This window comes from Diorhabda carinulata, chromosome 7, assembly GCF_026250575.1.
Source record: "Diorhabda carinulata isolate Delta chromosome 7, icDioCari1.1, whole genome shotgun sequence".
Lineage (NCBI taxonomy): Eukaryota > Metazoa > Arthropoda > Insecta > Coleoptera > Chrysomelidae > Diorhabda > Diorhabda carinulata.
Window position 1 is genome coordinate 21393341 of NC_079466.1, and position 24584 is coordinate 21417924.

Sequence of the window (24584 nt, forward strand, 5' to 3'; positions counted from 1 at the left end):
AAAGTTGTTTAAACTGCACTCTTTGACAATCTTGTTTGACTTTTTTTTTTAAAAAAATTACCAATAGTAGCACGTTTGGGAATATCAAAATAGCCTGTTTTTTGTTATTCAAGATTACAAAATAAAAATTATATTAAAAACTTGATCGAACTATCTTTGATTGCTTTATTTTTATAAGAAATAAGAATTATAATATGTATATGTATTTACAAATCAAACTAGTTATTTGGGAACAGATGAAGCAAAAAAGTCGATACTTCAATAGTCACTTATAGGTTTTTGATAATTTTATTATCAAACAATGTATATTATTCGCAGAGTAGTTTCAAAATATGCTGATATGACAGAAATTGGAGAAACTACTAGTTGGGGAAAGGAGTAAAACGGGGATATTTCGCAAATAATACTCCGTTTTTTATTTCAACAACATAGGCACTTTTATTTGATAAAATAATCAGTATATCTTTTAATTGTAATCGTTGAATACCATTATCAATTTCAAAAAAAAATATAAAGAGCAATATGAGGTTGCTTTGGGGAGTCGTTTTTGCTTTAAAGCCACTCGCACCTACGCCTAGAAGACATTTCTACATCTTATTGTTCTGCAAAAGAGGCTATTTGCTGGGGTTCTTGTCTCTCACTTCCCTAGATGTTAGTACTACTCCTCCAAGGTACTTAAACCTTTTAGCGAATTGAGCAGGACATTTGCAAAGTAGATGCTCTGCTGATTCCATGGATTGCTCGCAGAATCTGCAGTCGTTCTCTATCATGCCCATCGTCTTGAGGTGGTATTTGACGAAGCAGTGACCTGTCAGAAGACCGATCACCAGCTTCTGGTCAACACGAAGAGTTCTTCAGACTTTTTAGCTGATAAGGTTAAGAATAATTTGGATTGTCTTAAGCCTGGAGTGTTTCAACAGGCATTTGATTTTTTAGCCATTCGTTCAGTCATCATCCTTATTGATGTGGCATCTCGCGAGGCCATAGTAGGGATATGGAGTCGTTGCCCCTTTTTTGACAAGGCTGTCCACTTCCTGATCTTCTTGTATTTCCTGGTGGGCTGGAAGCCACATTAGGGTTACTTTGTTTATGTTAGATAGTGTTTTTAGAGTTTGCTTACACTCCCACACTAGTTTGGATGTGTACTCAATAGCTTATCTATCTATCTATCTGAGAAAATGTCTTAAGTGCTTATTAGAAGGGTTTCTATACAAACACTCATGAGTACATTTATTTATTACTAGCAACTCTACTTGAAAAATGGCGAGTGATGTTCCTAGAGTTATGGAGAACTTGCATTTTGGTGTCCAGCTCCTTGCACTAGCTTCGAACCGTTTGTGTACCAGATCTTGCGGAATATTTTTGTTGACCCATGATTGGCGGTCGTTAATTATCACTTCAAATGGCAAATCTTTGTTCAACATGCTATGCAATTGGTCCATTGGTTTGTCGAGGCTTTCTAGCTTTATTAGCTTTAGAATCATTTAATGACCTATCAGATTTTCTGACTTTAGATTAATTATTTGGTTTTTTTATATGAACACACGTATTCTTTAGCGACTTCGATTACTTACCAGAGTTGGTTAACTAGTAAAATTCTCCTATTAGGTTTAAGGTCGTGTTTGGGCAACAGAAACCTATGTCATATCAATATCAATAAATTAAATTATTTACTCCGATTTACTAATTACAAACCATATATCTACCGTATTTTTTCACGGGAAATAAGTATTATGAAGATAAACCCTATTTTTATTGCTTTCATTCAAGTTAATTTGCTTCGTATGCTAAAAATATGGACTAAAAATCATTTTAACTTAAATAAGGGCGTGATTTAAAATTGCAGTTTCAATAATTTTCATTTTAATATTCAAATAAAGTACAAAAACAACATTTCAGCGTTTTAAATTATTCAGAATAATTCCTAGAGTATTTCTAGTCCCTTTTTTCGACCGACAGTGCTATTCTGGTGTGTGTTAAATCATTCATGTTAATCTAAGCCATTGCCGCTGCTGTTATTGGAAAAGTTTTTGGGTCATGCAGACTCTATGTGTTGTAAATGCTATTTCTGCCAATTCAATACGAAACTATGAGCTTACAAAGGAGAAACAAAGAAAGAAATACACGTTATTCAGACCGCATACACGAGTGTACATTATAATTCGTGAGATAATTTGGAATGAAGGATAACATCCGTTGAAGTAATTAGGAAATTGTGAAAAAGTAATACATCCGAATACGTTCAGCAACACATACCAGGTGTTTATCTCATTAAAATGTATAGGATGCAATGCGGTGTAAAATCGATCAGATAAGAGGAAATTTTGAGGTTAGGTATCGAATTACTCATTAAATTTTCTCTTTAACGGATCGTTTTCGAATTATTATTTAGTATTACGTATATTAGTCCGGGAACCACTGACCTGAAAGGAAAAATATTACACTTAATGATTAAGATACCTTTCTTCGACCTGGATTCGATTTTCATGTAGTTCTTTTGAAAAAGAATTATGTATAAGAGTGTGCTTTTCAATAATTCTAAAACAAAAGTGTTTTCTCAAAAAAAATTTAATTCAACGTTATTGGAGTAGTTCTATTTTTACGTCGATGAGCAAAAAAAAAACAGTAAAACTATAAAATAACAAAGAATTCTGCCACATTCAGCATTCCACATAAATTATATCTAAGAAGTATTATTTTAGTTAAATTAAAATAACAAACTTAGTATAAGTTTGTAGGGATGTACTTATAATCGACAATGAAAGTATGACAAAATAAAAATAAAAGTCTTGCCACAATTTTTTAGTTTATGGGGAAAAGGGTGAAAATTTAGGGTTGTAGGTATATTAATGAAGCGTTCCAAAAATTATTTTTCCCATTAAAAAAATTGTCTTTTGCCCACAATTCTCTTTGGCCAGGAAGAGATGGAATAATTTAAGAGTTTTTGTAGGATGACTGGCTCAAATTTTCCTGTAAGCAAGCATGAAATATAAATTAATGGCGTTCACGTTTTATTGGACGCTTCAATCCTAATGAATAATCAAACTATAGATTATCACTTCAATGCTATAAATCCATTTCGCGGGCGTTCATTGAAAACAACTTATTACGCATTAATTACATTGTTATAAACAATATTCATAACATTCCGTTAACCAATAAACTTGAAATTTTACATTTTTTACCAATTACCTTTCCGCGGCATTGTGTTAACAATACAATCTAATCCCAAGATCAATCAGCAGTTTACATCTAACTTGAATTATAACTGTGTAACTAGCTAACGTCTTCAACAACATCCTTGGATTTCTGATACATTTTGTATACAAATTAACGTACACCTCAACATAAAAACACCTCACCGACCGAAAAAATAATCCTCTTGAGTCTTCTCTCTGTTTCTTCATGCCAAGGAATTGGATTACCTCAACCTTGGTATGGTGATGACTCGTGGCAATTTTCACTAGAGCTTAGTCAACAGTGTCTATATCAATTTCCTTTTGTCCTTCCTTTCCAAGGAAGGACAAACACCAACACAAATGTAAAACAAAATGGTGGCTGTTCAGGCTGCTTGTGCCCATCATTTTCAATAATTCAATTAAATATTGATCTAAATTGTCTCGTTGGGAATAAGAATCATTAGACCCACGTGCGGGAGGTCTCCAGAAAACGTGACCGGCGTCCAAAAAAAAAACAATGCATTTCCAAAACAAATGTTTAAAGGATCCATTTAGATATTACAAAAATTAGCGCTAGATGGGTGCCAGTTCAAAAGCAACGTCGAGAAGTTGTGAGCGATTTTTAGAGTCTTGCCGCCTCGCGAGAGTGTAATTCGATAAATTATGATGGGTGATGAAACTTTGTTTTTTTACTATGATCTGACATCCAAAAGAGATTCCATGGAGTGTAGATCACTTGCCAAAAAAGCAAATGCCACGAAATGCAACAAAAAAGTTAAGGAATCGAATACATCGCGGCAAATTAGGCGCGCCAAATCAGCCGAGGTGAGCGCTTGCTTGATATCAGTACTCCAGTCCACACAGATTCGCCTTCCAAGGCTACTGTACACATATATGGCTTCACAGAGATTGAACATCCACTTTACAGTCATGATCTGGCCCCTTCCGACTATTTTTTGTTCGGAAACCTGGAGGGGACGATGAAACTAAACAAGCTCTAAAGATGCATCACATTTTGGTGATTGTATCGCTCAACCCTTACAGCTCCGATGACCTTGAAAATGTTTGGCATGGAAATCATATCTTCACCTAGTTTTTTATGTTGAAAATTGAATCAATATACAGATTTCTTTCTAAGTCGTCTTTGTTTACATTTGTCGAATAAATGGTATTTGTATGACATATTTTCATATAAATTTGTAGCAATTCATTCACAAAAGTGAAGTCAGAATGATTCCACAGTATGAATTTTTCGAGTTTATTAGCAATCGCGATGCAATTATTGATATAACATAACCTAACCACACTCTATACAAATGATCTCATTTCTGATGACTTTATGTTCAATTGGAAAATCAATAATTGTTTGCAAGATATCAAAATTTTAATGTTCAAACCTAAAAAAATATGTGAAGATATCGTTTCCGCGCCCAATACATATTCTTGTTATATTTTTATAGTGAGACGTTCTGAAAAGTATGTGGAAATGAAGGGAGAATAAATTAAACAAAAATAATAATTTTTTTTATATATAACTTTTCTATATTAGGCTAAGAACATAGATTAATGTATCTTAGTATTTTTATTAACAACCGTAATTATTTTAGTCAAACAAGCACGTGTATAATCAAAGCTTAATAGACAGCTGCAAATAAATATAATTATCGTATAATTTCTCAACTCGCTTGAGAAAAATTGCCTTTCATTATAACATAATATTCGTGCTATTTAATTTATATATGTATAAGTAATTGAAACTGTAGCCGTAATTTCTTCTTATCTTTGCCGTTATGAAACCCTCAACGCCCCAACAGCAATGCGACTCTCGTACGTTAAATTATAAATTATTATTAACTTCCAACCGTAAACAATGTTTACCGGAAGAACATGATACATCATAAAGCACCGATCCTCTGAATTACGCAACTTCCTTTCGGAATACCTGGTAAGTTCAAGGCCAATCCCGACATATTCTAAGCTCAGACTACCGAACAATTACAGTTATGGTTTGGTTGGAAGGTACAAAGAATGATAAATTAACAAACGGCGCTAAAAAGTTTTTTCATTAACTAGTCAACTAACATTTATTATAATTTTTAATTTAATTTAATAGGTTGAAATTTTCATTGATTTAATGTGCCACTTTTTACAGTTTAACAATTACACGTGTCAACACAAAATTTGATTTTTATTTTAACATCTTTTAGGTAGTAATTAGATGATAAAAAAATATACGAAAAAGTTTGTTTTATATTTAGAGACCGATAGAACAATATTTTTCAAAAACTGTGGTTTTAATTTTGATGGAAACAAAAAGTTATTAAAATAATCCAAAATATATTTCAAATGAACATTATTTTTTATTCATGGTAACGTTATTAAAACACAATAAATTAATTTATGTTTATTTACTTAATTAATACAAAATAATTATTAATAGTTACGTTACAATTGTTAAAATTCATGCCAGGGATAACTTTGTCAGTCATCTGAGTCTGATTGAAAATCATGGGACTTGGACTGGCACTAGAGCTAGTACAAGGTTTTTCGTTGTAATTAGAGCTAGTATAATGTTTGTTAATTTCGTTTGAAATCTGATTTCGTCTTTTTATTTTATTGGTTATGTTGTCATCTATATAACCTTCGGCAACTGGTTGCAGATGATCTTCGGAACGAATGTCCTGTGTACAATTGGGGATTTTTAAATTTTATTATTCAATTCTATATGGTAATGCCTGGCATTACTTGATAATAATCGCATATTGTCCGATGTCCCGATGGAAACGTTCTCCTTGTTCTTCTGAATATGTTGTTTTCAAATTTATTTAAATGAATATGCACTTTTAATGCCATCCTGAAAACCATGGCCTCAGAGTGTTTTAGCATATCCTCAATTAACTTTTTGTAGTTTTCAGCTTCGCTATTTTCTAAAAATTATAGCAGTTGCACTGTTCCAACTTACTTTATTACGAAGCAGTAACGATGGAAATTTTCCATTGGCGAAAATCTAATTTATGAACCAGAGAGAACCATGTATATAACTTTTGCTTCTGATAATCCGGAAAAAAATTTTATATCAATCCTTACATAACGTGCAGAGCTGGAATTAATACTTTTATCGCTTCAACAATCTTACAGACCATAACCGTTGGGCTAAGCATCTCGCCTTTTATCTCAAAGGCATAAATAACGGTTATTGAAAAACTTTTGTCTCCCAGACAACTATCCTCCACTCTTCTCGATGTTGTACTTTTCTCCCTCAGATCCGGACTCCTAGTCCCAGTTTTAAATCCTGTCCTACGTCGTATTGCCATCTTACGCGTAGTCGTCCTGGTAGTCTTCGGGCTTCCTGCTTTTGCCGATAAGTTTGACCCGTCGACCCTTCGGCATTCGAGCGACATGACCAAGCTCTTAGTCTTGACCTCTTGATCCCTGCTACCAGGCTGAGCTCTCCATACAGGGCGTAAATCTTAGCATTAGTACGGATGCGCTATTCTCCTTGGCTGTGGATTAGGCCAGTTCGTCTCTAACAGTCATTGCGCAGGTTTCAGAAGGATACAGGACAACTGGCCTTGGTAGATCCTCCCTTTTGTGCGCCTGCTGAGTTGCATCTTCTAGGCACTGTAATAAACCTTGTTTCCAGCTTTCATTCTCTCCTGTATTTTCAGTGCAGTCTCGTTGTTTTCAGATATGAGAGAGCCAAGGTATTTGAAGTTGTCAGAATCTTCGAAGGTGTAGTTATCTACTGTAAACTTTCGTCTCTTGCATTCATGGAGAATATTCTCCTTGATTATTTGTTGACCCAGGACTTCAAAAAAAGAGGAATGGTTAAATAATGTGATCTGGTCATCCAGTGCAAATCACCAAAACGAGAATTTCCTTCAAAATATCGGTTGTTGTGGCTCGATGCGTAGCACATCATACGATGTCTGGCTATTAAATAACGAGACTAGTTACGAAAAAGGGTTTTATCTTCTGAGCAGACCCCTTGACGCAAGAGCTTTTAGTCAGGGGTCAGATTTTTTGGTACCAACTTCGCACAGGCTTTTGTCATGCGTAATTATAGTTTTTTTATTGGCGTTTATAGCGTCGGCAATCATCTGGATGCTTATTCGACGATCTGCACTCACAATTTAGTTGATTTTGGTCACTGTTTCCGGAGTTGTGACAGTTACAGGGCGACTTGGGCGCTGGTCATTTTCAGTGCTCTCTCGGCCCTCACTAAAGCGGTTACACCACTCATAAACCCGCGCTCGAGATAGAGAATTATCCCCATAGACCTCTTGCAACAATTTTTAGCACTCAGTCGGAGTTTTTTTCACGGCACAAGAAAAAAACAAATTCGTTTCAAACCGCTACTGCACAAATACTATAATAGTCTCGTTATTTAATAGCCACACCTCGTAACCACAGTCGTTGTTTGGCCGGAGGAGTTCTAAGAAATGGCCCGATAACTCCTCCAACGTAAACAACATATCAGGCGGGCGGGTGATATGGTTTTCTTGGGTGATACATGAATTTTCGGTGCTCCAGTAAATTCACGTAATCTCTAAGATAGAAATAATCCTCACCGCTCATAATAATTTCCGAAGAAAAATCGTCCACCTTTTCGTTGAGATCCAGGATGGCGGCCAACAGCTTACAGCTGATTTACTGTCTGCAATTCCTAAGGGTTCATTCTCAAATCTTCCACCAAAGTTATGCGTAAGGACCGCAGGCTAATACCTGATTAAGTGGCACGTCGTCTGGTCGATATTCCGAACTCCTCTTCGATATCTTTGGTAAAAGCAGCGATATTCTCAGTTGGACAGCTGCTCCGGAGCCGGCTAAGTGTTAGCGAGATTTTGTGTTGTCCCAGTGAGTGACCAAACGTCGCAGTGTTTCTCCAGTTGGTATCGGAAGGGGACGAAATTCATGGGTGTTGTGTGTTGGTGTTCTTGTGGAGTAAATCACGACATTCATGGGTGTTGACAAATTTTCGTGCCAAAAATTGAAAACAACTATTTCGCGTTCTTGTGGAGTAAATCGATTTATGGATTGTTATATGTGTTCTGCGTTTCTTTATATCACAAATGTCAAAATCAAATTGACATTTGGCGCTGTTTGCAAAAATTACAAGCAGTAGCGACACTGAGGACACTGTACACATCAATGAATAATGAAGTAAAAATAATATTATAACAATTGTATTATAATCATTTCGGTGCAGGCCAACTGTGTTTGCCTTCTAAGTATTTCATTTTAGATTCTTTTATACAGAATCACAGGCTTTCTTGTTCATGTATTACATATATATATATATACAAAGGCACAATGAATATTATTATTATTAACTTTTTATTTAACTTTATTATTCTTTTAAAACTGAAGGTAAATATGAAGATCTATTCATGGAAACGTTTCCCATATTCCAATTCTCAACTTCTTCAATTAGTATGAATGTATCAACAATTACAATGCCGTTTGCGTTCACGAAAGCTGGTCATTTAATTAATAATCTTATTGTTTTTTTAAACGACAATTAAATTGTTCTATTGTATTAAAAATTACGTATTTCAACATACATCAATTACGAGTTTGGTTTTGGATTGTACCAATAAGAGTATCCGGTAAATCACCTCCGGGGATGTGAATATCGGTCGTTGCTCAATTCGTGAAACTTTTGATGACATTTTGATGAAGATGTATCTCTAACTTAATGATAATGCATTGGATCAGAATCTCGAGCTTGCGGTTTATTTACATACGTATGAGATTTCAAAAAATATCATAGATAGGAATCGCTTGATAATGTAATATCCAGAAAACGTTGCTCCAATAATTAATCGATTCTTTCTTGTGTAGTCGTGATTCTATATAGGTATATATTATGTACCATCCAGTTTAGGCTCCTTCATATTCCAGGTGTCAAATTTTTAAATAAGCCCGAACCGAACCCGAACCCTCTTGTGGTATCAGCTACAGAACAATAGAAAAAGCACTGGAAAAGCAGATAGATAGAAGTAAAATTAATTATTGGGACAACCTACAAAGGCCGACACTCTTCTAGGAAACTATAACCAGAATAGATCTGCTGAACGTATCAACCATTTTCTTCGAAATGCGTCGTGCACAAACCACTTTTGTTGGATGTGGCTGGTCTTGAAAGACCAATTTTGTGCTGACCAAGGTTTCTTCTAACAGCCGCATAGAGCGTAATTGATAGCCATGTAGCAGCTGCATTAATCATTTATCAATCGATTTCAAACAAAAGTAGTTTATTGGTCTATAGACTGAAAAATGTATTATTGCAAATTTGGATATTATTTTCTCAATATCAGAGTGATGACTTGTCAGATAACGATAAATAATGCGTCTAGCTATTGCTCATATTTGTAACGAGAAATCCAATTGGAGGCATCCTCATTTAACATTCTCAATTCATACAGTTTCACTCAATGGAGGCATAACCAGTTCAACACAAGATTAATGCGGCGCCTACTTAAATGATAACAATTTATTTGCAGCTATTCGCTGTTGTTATTCGAGCTGTGCCTCATAGGACGTATAAGAAAAGATAAATTCGCATTAGATCCAGTCCAGGATACAGAAACAAGGAGACATTACGGCAAAACAAGCAAAAGGATATTTTTAGATATATATGTATATTCCCTCGTTTCTAATCCCTGCTGAAAATGCAACTTTTCATAATTTCATAGATGGCAATGTTTGAAGTTCAGACACAGTGAGAAGTTACAAGCCTGTTATGTACTATAGAAAAATTAAATTCCCCTGTAGTCAGAAATTGAGCACGTGACTTTCTTATAGTGAAATATTAAGAAGAAACTTTCATTAATTTTCACTATACATCTTCTTATGCTATGAAATATATTTGAACAACGTTGCCAGACTTTGACATAGTTTATTTTATACTGAAAGACGGCTTTAGTTTTATGACCCAGGAGGTAAACCCAAAATAAAGTTAGTACTCAGTGACGGAGAGTTACTAACATGAGAGGTTTAGCGTTATTTGTTTGAAAATACAATCTAAGGTTTTCTCTTTATAATTGGATATGATCTTTGGGTTGACTATAAGTCGAATTGCTTGGGAACCGAGCTTCAAATGTGCGAGAAATACTCCAAAGATGGACGAATCTGAGCCTTGTAGATGATTAGAAACTGTTGCGGACTACATAGCTTTTGGTCTCAAAAAAGGCCCAAGTTTTTTTAAAGCTGCTTTATTTAATTCGGCCAAGTGACTGTGCCAAAAAATATTACTCCCAACCTGAACACCCAACAAGCGAATTTGCGGTGATGGTGATATTCTATGTCCAAACAGGACCAAATCCTGAGCTGTAATGCCAGTTTTATTTGTAAAAACAGCCGCCTGGGTAGATCGTCGATGTACAGGAAAAAGAGAGTAGGTGACAATATGCATCCCTGGGGAAACCAAGCGTTGACCTCAAACCTTTCTGAGGCTTGTCCATAGAGAGACCTGGATGGATCGGTCTTTGTAAAAACTGCTCAGCCAGTTGAAGAGTAAGGGCGACAAACCGTACGATCTTAATTTATTTAGAAGTTTGGCATGCCAAACCCTGTCAAAAGTCTTCGATATATCCAGTGTGATTGCTCTGAATTCCCCATATCTCTCTATAGCTTCAGTCCATACGTTGATAACGTAAACCAGGATATCCCCGGTTGATCTATACTCACGAAAGCCATATTGATGGTCGCTGGTGATGTTAGCAGACTCAAGATTTGCCAATAGCTAGAAATAAACCAATCAGACGGTACTTGTTTGGAACCGTGGTTTTTCCTTTTTTTTTGGTATGGGTTTAAGAGACGGTTTTTCATACAAACTCAGCACTTTTTGGACCGTTCGAACTACAGTACGCCGGTAAGATATGATCAGCGTGCAAATGGTAGACATTTGTATTGCTACAAATGGGAATGGGATCGTTTCTATTGATTCACATACGTCGGTACAACATGATTTTTAATGTGTGTAATTTGCGAAGAATTTTTCATCAGATTTTGCTAGAAATCGAATCAAAATACTTTGTTTGTAATGGCCACGACTAAAACAGTTTCTTCGAATGAATACGCAAGAAATGTGCTATCAAATTTAGGATTCACTTGCTAGGCCGAAGTCGATGAAAGGCCGCAGATTAGGCAGCCCATGACTAAATTCTCGGATCTTATCCAAAGGATTTCTCTGAATAGATAATAAATAATCGGTGACAAGGCTCAAAATGTTTTCTCATTTGTTCTTTCCTTTCATCTCCTTTAATTTAAAGTATATCACAATATCGAAATGTTCCAGATATATTTTAACTGAAAAGCAAAGCAGCGACTTATTTATCGCCAAAATTTACTAGGCGTATCGTTGGCAGCTATAGTTGTAAAAGTTCTTCATGAAATCCGTCTAGCCGTTTGTGGTTTTTATTCCCCAGAGTTGGCGGAACGCAGATATGGACCTGATGCTGGGTCTTCCCGGGAGTCGCCGGGATAACCATGCACGTATCTACGTTAGGGAAGATTTTAATTTATCGGCTATTGAAAAATACGGATTATTTACTGGATCATAGCTTCGTTAAATTGAATGACTAAAGGGTTTTGATTAATTTTAGAATGATATGCAAAAATTGCGTAGAATATCATTTACGTGTTTACTGTGTCCTGGATAAGTGAAACGATTCAAATTATGTTTCCGTTGTAAATCGACTTAGAGGCCTCACGCCTTCAGAGGATCAATCTGCTTTATCCAACTATTGAGGCAATCATCAAAACAAACTTCAACGAAATGGAAGCATTTCTCGTGAAGGGTATTGAATCTACTGGAGCAATCGATAGATCGAGGACGGCAGGTCTTCCGTTTCAAAGCCTCACGTCTTCAGATGATCAATCTGCTTTATCAAACTATTGAGGCAATCAACAAAACAAACTTCAACGAAATGGAAGCATTTCTCGTGAAGGGTATTGAATCTACTGGAGCAATTGATAGATCGAGGTCGGCAGGTCTTCCGTTTCAAAGCCTCACGCTTTCAGATGATCAATCTGCTTTATCAAACTATTGAGGCAATCAACAAAACAAACTTCAACGAAATGGAAGCATTTCTCGTGAAGGGTATTGAATCTACTGGAGCAATCGATAGATCGAGGACGGCAGGTCTTCCGTTTCAAAGCCTCACGTCTTCAGATGATCAATCTGCTTTATCAAACTATTGAGGCAATCAACAAAACAAACTTCAACAAAGTAGAAGCATTTCTCGTGAAGGGTATTGAATCTGCTTGAGCAATCGATAGATCGAGGATGGCAGGTCTTCCGTTTCAAAGCCTCACGCTTTCAAATGATCAATCTGCTTTATCCAACTATTGAGGCAATCAACTAAACAAACTTCAACGACGTGGAAGCATTTCTCGTGAAGGGTATTGAATCTACTGGAGCAATTGATAGATCGAGGTCGGAAGGTCTTCCGTTTCAAAGCCTCACGCCTTCAGATGATCAATTATTGTCTATTATGATGAAATCGAGTTATTTCAACAATGGAACGTCACTGAAGGCAGATTTTTCGCTTCTTCAAGTGAGAATAGAACTACTATACAAGTCACTTTTTGTTGTAGATCAATTTGATGAATTACGAATACAATGCAAATAGATAATTTGGTTTATGTAAGAAAAAAAGGGTATTATTTGGTAGTTATCTACTATTTCTAATTAAAAAGTGTTTAATACATTTTCCTGGCTAGTTCCTCTTTAGCAATCGTGTTTCATGAGGCAAGAGACGTTCTAATCAGTTCTAATTGAGTGATATACTATAGTTGAAATAGATTTAGAATATTAAATTGTAGGTATGAAAATTCATATCTTTCAACCCTGAATATAGAATATAACTCAAAGTTGGATGAAAAATATAAGAATTTATTTGAAAGTCAAACTTTTCAGTGTTTTTTTATTGTGATGAAAAGCTTAATAAATTTAATGAATTCATTTTCCGGTGCCTCTTATTACTTTTTCCTAGTCTTATAATCTACTGGAAAACTTATTTTCATTTGAGAAAAAGTTATCTATTTTAATCTCGATCTTTACGAGATTCAAATTGAAAATTTTCCAGTTTTTAATCATTAAAATTTTCATATCGAGCTTTAAAAAACATCACGAGAAACATTATCGCTTGAAATTTAGTACGAACAGAAACAACCGAAGAATATTACGTCGGCATGAAAATTTGTTTGCCAGTCTTTGCGAGTTCATTAATAGCGTAGGAAAACTTATTTTTAATTTGATTCTTCCGAGTTAGAAGTGTAATTCGTTTCTTTGTCCGTTTCATTGTATTATAATTTTGTTTCGTGAAGTAAAAGTGACTCTCCGCAAACAAAACTCTCATGGAGTTTATTTTTGACAATTATAACGGGATCTTACTATAAATTAAACTTCACTCAACGTTGTTGAAAGTAATCACGAAGAAAATATTTTATGAAAAAGTTGCTTACAATTTAGAACGTTAGTTCAAAATAAACGCTGGAAATTATTTTATTGTTGTTGTCAATATTTGCGCTTGTTATGTTGTTGCCATTTTCTGAGGTACAGGATGGCAAAATATAAAAATTGATTTAGCTTCAAGACTATTGGATATTGTTCTATCATACTTAATAATGAATTTAAGCTGATGCAAATACATTATAATTTCTTAATATGTAATTTCTGTTTCCTTTCAAAGAAGTACGAGAAGGATAAAGTTTTGCTTCTCCTATACCAAAATTCTTCAAAATTTCGAAAAGGTAGTCCGAGTACATAATACCTACCTACATAAACCTGCGAAGACCAGCATCGCAGTGGCCGACCAAATTAGGTGACGACTACAGAAATGTCAAAGAAAATCTACAAAGCGGTACTGTATAATCGTCATTATTGCACTGGCCAATATTAATGAATTAAAGTTTGAATTGCTGCCTCATGCCTCCTATTCGCCAGATTTAGCCGCCTCGGATTATTTTCTGTTTCCAGAGACTTGGTTGTCAAGATTTTTCATCATTGAACATCGCTTGGAAAAGTGCATGAAGCACGTTGAAAAATAAATATATTTTTTTCCAAAATTATTGTCAATACTGTTTAAAATTATTACTGTCTATATTAGTTGAAACCTTGACCGTTAAAAATTGTGAGAATAAACTAAATTAAACTTCGAGGGAAATCTTGCCAAATAAAAAAATATTCAATGATTGAATAGAGCTAACGCTTTCACGTTCGGAATTCTTTGTTCGAATACAGTGAAAAAAACATCGAAAATCTTTTGTATCCGCGTAAACAATAGACTTTTCTCCGTCATCCATTTTCACCAGATGACAAAACGAAAATCCGCATTAAGGATTTACCAATATCGACCTAATCTCCGGATGTACTAACAATTGTGTACGTCCAAAAAGAAAAATTTATAATTAGAAATCTTTCCGAGATAATCAGCCCGTTTTGAATACGTGATTTTATGCAGATTATCTGCGGCGATAATGCGACAATTACAGCGAAAGAAGAGCAACGAACATGAACAAACATTTCAATAGATATTCGCATAAAGTGAGAAGAATAATCAGACAACTAACATGTTTATGTTTCGATTTTTTATGGAGAAAATTTTACAAATATTTCATTTATACTACCGATCAAAAATTTCTGCCAACGTTATAGTTAACATGCTACACAATAAAAACAAAACGTTTGATTTTGATATTTTAAAGAACATAAATAAAAATATGGTAATAGTGAAATTACGGTCGATGTAACCCCTTTTGCTTTTATTATTTCAGTGTACAATTATGTCTTTCTGCAACAATTTCGATAAATAATCCTCGTCAATTTGGTTCCATTCTTTTTTCAAAGATGTGAAGTGGAAGTAAGACACTGGTTTCTGACTCCCCTGTCCAATTTGTCTCACTCAATCGGATTGTGATGGCCAAATCATTACTTTCAGTATAAATTCACCCTAATACTGTGTACTGTTTCTAGAAAAGTTGGATGATAAATTTACCGCCGATCAGGAGCTGAAACGCTTACTAATTTTTTCTTATATCCTTCTGTCTTAAAAATCCCGTCAAATTTTACCAGGTTACCAGCCGCATTTCCTCCAAAACATCCTCAAACCATCCCCGAACTTCCGCCGTATTTTATAATCGTAATTACAAGTGGATATAAAATCTGTTTTTCCTTTAATCTGCACACAAACACTCTTCACTTAGACCCGAGAACTTCAAAATTCGACTCATCTCTCCATAAAATTGTCTCCCAGTCTTCATGCATCCAATTTTTATGTTCATTAGCCCACTTAAACCTCTTAATTTTATTTTAACATCTTGAAATAGCTTTTTCCAGTCGCGACCGCATTTGCAAAGTAACGCGATTTTAGCGGTTGTTCTGTATTGTTCCAAAGTATAGCGTTGAAAAAAATTCGGAAACCTGTAACAACCTCCAAAAATTTTGTATTTTTGCTTAATAATTTTCATAGAGACCGTCTTATGGCAATTCTACACATTATGTAAACTTGAATTACTAACCGATCACTGATGTAATTAGTGCCATATATAACTAATTGTATTCAATTTCTCTGAGATAACGGAGCAAATAAAAAATCAATTCATTAAATATGAAAACATTTTAACGAAAAACGGAGAAAAGTACAACTCTTGCTTAAATTGAGTACCATACTTCCTAACACCATGCTCAAATGATAGTTTAAAATCTCTTGAAATGTCAGTTACAACTGAATCAACCAACTGGTGGAGTACACAATATCATCCGTTAGAATACATCCCCCAAAGTCATTTCTGGGTGGCGAACTGGATCTTCCTTTCTTATTCAAGAAACTGCAACCACAGCAATTCATTAATTATGAAATCATTTCAACGAAAAACGGAGAAAAGTACAACTCTTGCTTAAATTGAGTACCATACTTTCTAACACCATGCTCGAAAGATAGTTTAACATCTATTGAAATGTCAGTTACAACTGAAGCAACCAACTGGTGGAGTACACAATATCATCCGTTAGAATACATCCCCCAAAGTCATTTCTGGGTGGCGAACTGGATCTTCCTTTCTTATTCAAGAAACTGCAACCACAGCAATTCATTAATTATGAAATCATTTCAACGAAAAACGGAGAAAAGTACAACTCTTGCTTAAATTGAGTACCATACTTTCTAACACCATGCTCGAAAGATAGTTTAACATCTATTGAAATGTCAGTTACAACTGAAGCAACCAACTGGTGGAGTACACAATATCATCCGTTAGAATACATCCCCCAAAGTCAGTTCTAGGTGGCGAACTGGATCTTCCTTTCTTATTCAAGGAACTGCAACCACGGCAATTCATTAAATATGAAAACATTTTAACGAAAAACGGAGAAAAGTACAACTCTTGCTTAAATTGAGTACCATACTTCCTAACACCATGCTCGAATGATAGTTTAAAATCTCTTGAAATGTCAGTTACAACTGAATCAACCAACTGGTGGAGTACACAATATCATCCGTTAGAATACATCCCCCAAAGTCAGTTCTAGGTGGCGAACTGGATCTTCCTTTCTTATTCAAGGAACTGCAACCACGGCAATTCATTAAATATAAAAACATTTTAACAAAAAACGGAGAAAAGTACAACTCTTGCTTAAATTGAGTACCATACTTTCTAACACCATGCTCGAATGATAGTTTAAAATCTCTTGTAATGTCAGTTACAACTGAAGCAACCAACTGGTGGAGTACACAATATCATCCGTTAGAATACATCCCCCAAAGTCAGTTCTAGGTGGCGAACTGGATCTTCCTTTCTTATTCAAGAAACTCTGAAGCAACCAACTGGTGGAGTACACAATATCATCCGTTAGAATACATCCCCCAAAGTCAGTTCTAGGTGGCGAACTGGATCTTTCTTTCTTATTAAAGAAACTGCAATCACAGCTTTGCTCTGAAAATATAGAAATATGCTCCTGGACTTGGTAAAAAAAGCCTATTCTGTGGTAGAAGTCAACATATGATGAGTATTGTATTTGAGCTTTCTAAGAATCCTAGAACTCTGGATTGTATTTTACATATATCTCTGACAATGTTTTTGGTGCTTGTATTCAGCACCAAGAACTCCAAAACTCGATTATAACTGTCATGGTCTTTTTTTGCTTCGTGTTAGCCAACATTAATGTACCACGCAATCTTGTCGACGCCGTTTCAAAACCTATCGTTTGCTGATGGTTTCGGTTAAGATAGTTTTGAGTATGTACCATGGACGTCAGAAGGATGTTTTCATATTATCCAAGTCAGATCTGGCTGGCCAACTGCACGGATCTTTCTTTATTATCCATCTATTTAGAAATGATATACGACATAATCAAATATTACTAATGAGGGCAATACATTATTCTCTGACTTAATGTGTCATTGTTGACGTGTAAAGTGACCCTCGTATTTCTATTAAGTGTTTATATCTTTCATAAATCACCCGCTACACCAACACTTTTTATCTGGGTCGCCAAATATGGAAGAAAACACCAGAGTTCAATATTTACTTCAAGTTTTATTTCTGAACGTATTCGAGAGCAGTGATGCGTATATACTAATTATACTCGTATAATTTCCATGGATAATTAACGTCACTAATTTGTTTTCTAATGGAATGATTTTAATTGAATTCGATTAATAATCAAATTTTCAAAATAGAATAAAGCAGTGAACGTATTTGGTTTATAAAAGGCATGGCATATTTTATCTCGAGTCGACTCGAAAATTTGATTAACAAATAGTAGTAGTTATAACTAATGACTTGAAATCAGCATCATCATCAGATACTGCACTGATATACATGTTGAATACAAGAAATAAAAATTTCATTTACAATAAATTATTTCGTTGATAAAATGCAGTTCCAAAGTTACTGCCGAAGACTAGAAGAAACGCATCAAACAAAATTCTGAAATAACAACAAAAAATGACTTTCGATTTTTGTAAATTAATATTTTTCAGTAGATCCTCGGTGTTGCAGGTTTTCCTGTAACCTGGTGAACCGGTTCGTCAGCTAAATGGCCGACGATAGGGAATAATACAGCCGCAGCTGTACCCGCCCACCCCAAATTAAATTAAAAATAAACAAAAAAAAAACACAAAATTCCAAAAAACCAAAAAAACAAAACAATAAGACCCCAAAAAATTATAAAAAAAACGTTTTTGCTTGCAAACTTCATTTCGTTTTCATTCGGCCAAAATCTCCCGTTAGAAATAGTTCGGCAACCACAACCCAACGAAACCACCACAACCCCAGCAGAGGAGCTATTCCTATATCAGGGCCTACTCAAACAAACCACATTCCTTACAAAAATCCTCCTTATCCTACCAAACTTAGACCAACGAATGTCTCTCTCTCTTTTTTTTATTTCTTAGTATATATAAACTCGTGGCCATAAATAACGCACTACCATTTATTTCAATATCAAAACCTAAAACGTTAATCTTTTGGGTTTCTTTTTTTTTCTTTCACAAAAAGTTAAATTATCTTAATTGAATGTTAGCGGAAAAATGTAGCAAAATTTCCTATCAGCAAATAACTGTTTTTATGGTTTTTTAAAACTTTCTTTTATTCTATTGTTGTACGAACTTAAGGCCAGCATTAATTTAAGTCAATCAAGATGTGTTAAAGACGAGATTAGTTAAACAAAAGATTAATTGAGTTAGGCAGTTAAGTGAACGCGAAGCTGAAAGAATAGCCGAGTTTGTCGGACAGGGACAAAGTTATCGTGAAGTGGCAAATCTGTTTAGCGTACACCACACAACCATTGGTAGATTGATACAAAGAGACCGGTTCACATTCTAGGAGGCATGGACAAGGACGTCCTTCAGTTTTAACTCCTCGAGATGACCGTTTTTTGCAATTAAATTCATTAAGAAATCGGTCAATGACAAGGGTCAAGCTCAGCAGTCCAAATTGTAAATATCTCTGATAGATCAATATGACGACACCTTCAGAATGCTGGTCTACACAGCAGAAGAGCTCTCCAGGCACCTTTGTTAACCAGGCACCATCGTGTTACTAGACTAAGATTTGCAAGGCAATATTTAGATTGGAATTTAGAAAATTGGTGCCAAGTTTTATTTACTGCTGAGACAAGAATCAATCTGAGAGGTCCAGATGGACGTAATCAAATTTGAAGACGGCGAGGAGAAAGATTTGCGCAGTCTTGTATCATTCCTAGGGAGCCGTTCCAAGGAGGATCTATCATGTTTTGGGGAGGAATTTGTTTTGATGCCCGCACAGAATTTGTGTCTATTCTTAGACCCGCCGTTAACGCAGCAAGATAAATAACTGACATTCTTGAAAATCACGTCGTTTCGTTTAGACCATTTATTGGTGATGATTTTCGTTTAATGCATGATAATGCTAGACCAGACACGTTGCGGCAGATGTTCTGAATTACCTAAACGAAGTATGGATTCATACCCTGGACTATCCACCAAGAAGTCCAGATATGAATCTTATCGAGCATGTTTGGGACATTTTAAAACGCCGCATTCGTCATCGAATCCATCTTCTCAAAATTTAAATGAGCTTGAGTAAGCGGCATTAGAGCAACAATTACATCCAGAGGTGGAAATACGGAATGAAATTTTTATTATTTGGTTTTATTGCAATGTTTTTACTTTTATTTTTTTACTCATTAAAAATCACTCAAAATTACTACACATTTCTTATTATTGCGTCAAAATGATTGAAAAAAAGTTAAACAATATAGCGATATTCATTTAAATTTATTAAACAAAAAAATATTTTCAGAAATCGGGGTGGTGCGTTATTTTTAACCACGAGTGTATAAAGTTAAAGATACAGGAACGAGATTCAGGTATTTACATATTACCCCTAATCTCTCATAACTTCTAATTTCGAAGTTAAACTTATAAAGTATCACGTTACCGACATAATTCCGACTGATATTAAGCGATTTTCATCTTTCCACATTATGGATTCAGCTAATAAAACTGATACAGTAGATATAAGCATTTACGGTACGATATTATGTAAACCAATATTGTTTTAATAATGGCTGTAGACGTTTCCATCCAGATTATTATCTGTGTGGATTTCAGTTATGCCTCTGTTGAAATTTAATAATATATTTGTTATCAAACGGAAGCTTTTCGAACGGGTATCAACGTTGGCAAATCTCTACATCATACAAAACAAAGTTTTTATTTTTATTGAGGATACTGACGTTTTTTATGATGTAATGATAAGTTTAGGCACTTTCATGTAACATTCTCGGCTGTAACTTTTGTTGTACGTTGTCTGTTTTTATTTCTTTGATAGAATACTGAACTTTTAACTTTCACTATCTTTTCAACAGGGCCTTACCCTCGTTAGCATCGCATTTTCGCGCATAAACAGGAGATTATGGGAAGTCTGTTGGTTATATACTCTTGTATATACACGTCTTAACGTGTGTGGTGTTTTCACTGCCTCGGGTAAACCCTTTCCAACCTTCTTCAGCAAGGAAATATCTACTCCAAGTGATCTTTCGCCTTTTTCACAGATGCTCCCAATGTATAACTCGGCACTTGCTTAAGAACTGCGGAGTGTCGGGCGGTGTCCTCTTGTTGGTTGTTTTTATAAACCTACAATATTTTTTTAACTTAACCTGTTTTACTTTACCTGTTGATATTAGTGTCTGCACATTCTGCAGCATGCGGGCGTTCCTTGCCATGCTGGAGCTTGCGTTTTCTTAGCAGCTAGTGCGTGGCTGCCTCCTGGTTGGGTTGTTATCGTAACTGGTTTATTTATTTCTATTTATTTAACTTATAAGCCATGTATATAACACAATTCCTAGATTTCACTTTAATCCTTATGGTATTTGATAGCTGGATAATCCTTTCTGTTGTTATAGTTTATTTTCCGAATTTCCTTTTACAAATAGTTTGAAATTCCACTATTGCCTCCAATTGTACCTTGGAGGCAATTACCTTGGACCTGAGAAAGCTGTGCACAGATGGGTGTCGAGTTTGCTCACAATGGAACAAAAACATCGAGTGTTTGGCAATGTTCCACAGAAATAAAGCGCCGTTTTATAACCATGGATTAAACTTGGGTCCATCACTTCACAACTGAAACAAAATAACAATCAAAACAATCGACCAAAAAGGAGAACCGATTCCAAAGAAGGCAAAGACAGTTCCAACTGCTGGCAAGGTCGTGGCGTCGGTTTTATGGGATCCGCGAGGGATATTTTTGAAAATAATCTTGAAAAAGGAAAAACTATCAATAGCAAGTATTATGTGAACTTATTGCAACGCATTTGGCTAAGAAGAAAGTGTTGTTTCATCAAGAGCTCGCTTATCCGTTATTGCAATGGCCAAAATTAATGAATCAAGTATGAATTTTTACCTTATGCACCATAATCGCCGGATTTAGCACCCTCGGATTATTTTCTATTCCCAGACTTGAGAAAAAGCTTGACGATTCTTATTATAAAAAAGGATTTAAAACAAGATTACATTGAAAAATAATTATCTATGTTTTAGGTAGTAAGCTAAAAATAAGTGTGTCGTGGCGTTGCATATTATTAAATTCATAAAAGGGGTCGATATATGAGGGTGGTGCGTTTTCTAATTAACACCCTGTATATTAGGTATATGTATAATATGAAACAACCATGGCCTACCAAATTCTTACGTTTTATAATGAAGTAGAAAGTTAATTGTACAATAGTCGAAGGATTATTTGCATTTCATTAAAACGTAAAGTGAAATTTTTTCATGGTATTGTATTGACCTCGGTTATAAATTTTGCACAAAGGGATTTTTTATAATAGAAACAACTAAAATGAATATCCGTTATTATTGTAACAATTTCAATTGAAATGAATTTGAACATATGAACACAAATAAAAAAGATCTTTCCAACTGTTTTTGTTTTGAGCGGCCATTATTGGTTGAAATATATAATTTTATTAAAAAAATTCTTTATGAATAATTTTTTTAGTTATTAAGAATCGTTGATCAAATTAAAAGATATGAGTGAAGCTCGTATACTACGAAAAATTTTGTGTGTAATAAATTATAATAGGTACTGTAATTTCCAAATGAAAATAAATATTTTGTGCACAAATACATACTTTTGAGGCTTGATATCAAGCTTTTTATCTTTGCGTTTCCACAACCAACATGAAGTTACTGATACGTTCGAGTTGGTTTGGCTGAATGCTATTGCAGACGTCAATAACGAAACAGACTGATCACACTGATAAATTTTAAATAGAATGCATTATTGAGTATGTAATTATGTACTCATTATTTAATATTTCAATTTGGTTAGAAGTTAAATCGTTGAACAGTAAGTTTATTTAAGTTATAACCAGAATTATTTTTATACTTTAGTGATCCCCTCGTTTTTTGGCTCTAAAAAATTAATTTTAAGAGAAATTGTTATTATTTTTAATTGTAAAAACATGATAAATCAACATTTTTGTATAATTTCTTCATTTGCTTATTTGGAAAAAAGATATACGTGAATGAGTGCATTTTCATGAACATTTAAAGCACTGAAATTGTTCGTAAATCGTTTTCGTAAATCCGCCGTAAAAACGTAGATTTAAAAAAAAATTCATCGAAATCGGATGATTTTTCGATTTTCTAGAGCCAAAAAATGAGGGGACCAGGAAAGTATAAAATTACCTTATTCTGTTCAAATAATACAGAATCATCAATGAATATTCTAAAAATGTACAAAGCGAAGTTAAGTTATTTGAGTGACGCATTGAACGAAAATTATGTTGAAAAATTCATTTTCATATGATACTATTATCAAAATATTCGTTAACGTGGACTGCTCTTATTGGTGGTACTGTAGTCAAAGTTCAAAACGTCGAACACCTGCAGTCATCGTAACGTTTTAGAGATTTGAAATCAGCTGGTTTGTGTTTTGATGTCGTTGTTTTTCTAGGTAGTGTCGTTAATTGTTGTTTATTGTGGTTTGTGATCTCTTCCCATTTTCTTACATTACTGCTTGTGTATGGACTATAGTAGTAATATAGTACAGACCCAACTGATGAAATTGAAAACTATGTTGATTCTAGTCCATGTAAAAAACGTTTTAAGAAAAAGTATTCAAGTGTTGAGATAAGAGACCTGGTTTTAAATGTTTACTGGAAGAGCATCCTGTTTTTATTTGACGACAAACTTATTTTTCAGCTTTCACTCTCAATATTTAGTTGAGCCACATTTAGCAGCTATGAAAGATTTAATTCTGCGTGGCATGCTATCAATGCAAGACTGTAGTGTCTCCTGTATTTGAGGATGATGATTCCACACATGAAAAATCTTTTCTAAAAGCTGGGTTTGTTGGTAATCACATCCCTAGCTACTCCTCTTTTCATTAGCTCCCACACATTTTCAATTGGATTCATATCGGGACTATTACCCGGCCAATCCCACAGAGGGATATTTTCTTCTGCCAAGAAAGCTTTGACAGACCGAGCAGTGTGGCGGGGAGCTCCATCATGCATGAAGGGAAACTATTCTCTGAGTTGTGGAATCAACCGATTTTATAATACTTCTTTGTACTGATCTTGCCTCATCATTCCTCTTACGACGTGCAGACGTCCAGTGCACTTCATCACTTTGGTGGCATGGTTAACCGTTGGAACGATACTTTTCTCCATAACGACGACGCACATATAGAGCTTTATTCTGCAAAATTTCTAATGTGCTTTAGTCACTGAAGCAGACCTGTCAAAAATGATATGAATGTGTAAATTTTTGATTGAATTACAATATCTTATCTATCTCCAAAAGTCCACATCTTTGTACTAATACAACTATAGACGATGTTATTGTTTTGAACTCGTTAATTGTTGCCAATGCAAGTACCAATAGTAACGTAACTTCTTCTTCATTTCAAATTAATAATGCTCACAGTTGTATTTTTAATATTACTATTACAAAATAAAAATTGATAAAAGTCTTGTCGAATTTTTTTAAGTCAACGGACGTAGAAACATTTTTGTATGAAACTCTTGAGTAAAGTAACTTTTTTTTCACTCGGAATTGCCGGTCAAAACGTCCTACTCGTGAAAAAAAGTATTATTCTACTCACTTGTTGCATAAATAACTATTTGATTATCAAGTGTCACCTTCTTTAACAGTATTCTTATAGACATTTATTTGTTTCAGGTAATGCCCTGTGCCGTTTGTGTTGGCTATTATCGTAAGTATTATTTTCTTTAAAATGTTTATTGAGTCAATTGTAATAGAGATTTATGTTTGCTAAATTTTATCATGTACTTCCGACTTAGTGAAGAATCTTGACAGATTAAAAAAATATTAACTTAATATGTAATTATTTCATTCATCATCCCCTTTTTTTGCTCTTAGTTATGATTAGCCAGCGATAATACGA

The 24584-nt window shown here is 34.7% G+C and overlaps 1 protein-coding gene across 3 annotated transcripts in view; it reads left to right on the plus strand.

Annotated features, from left to right (window-relative positions):
* LOC130896122 (uncharacterized) overlaps window positions 1–24584 on the plus strand; it is a 104443-nt gene that overhangs the window by 31672 nt on the left and 48187 nt on the right. The gene's annotated exons all lie outside the window — the stretch shown is intronic.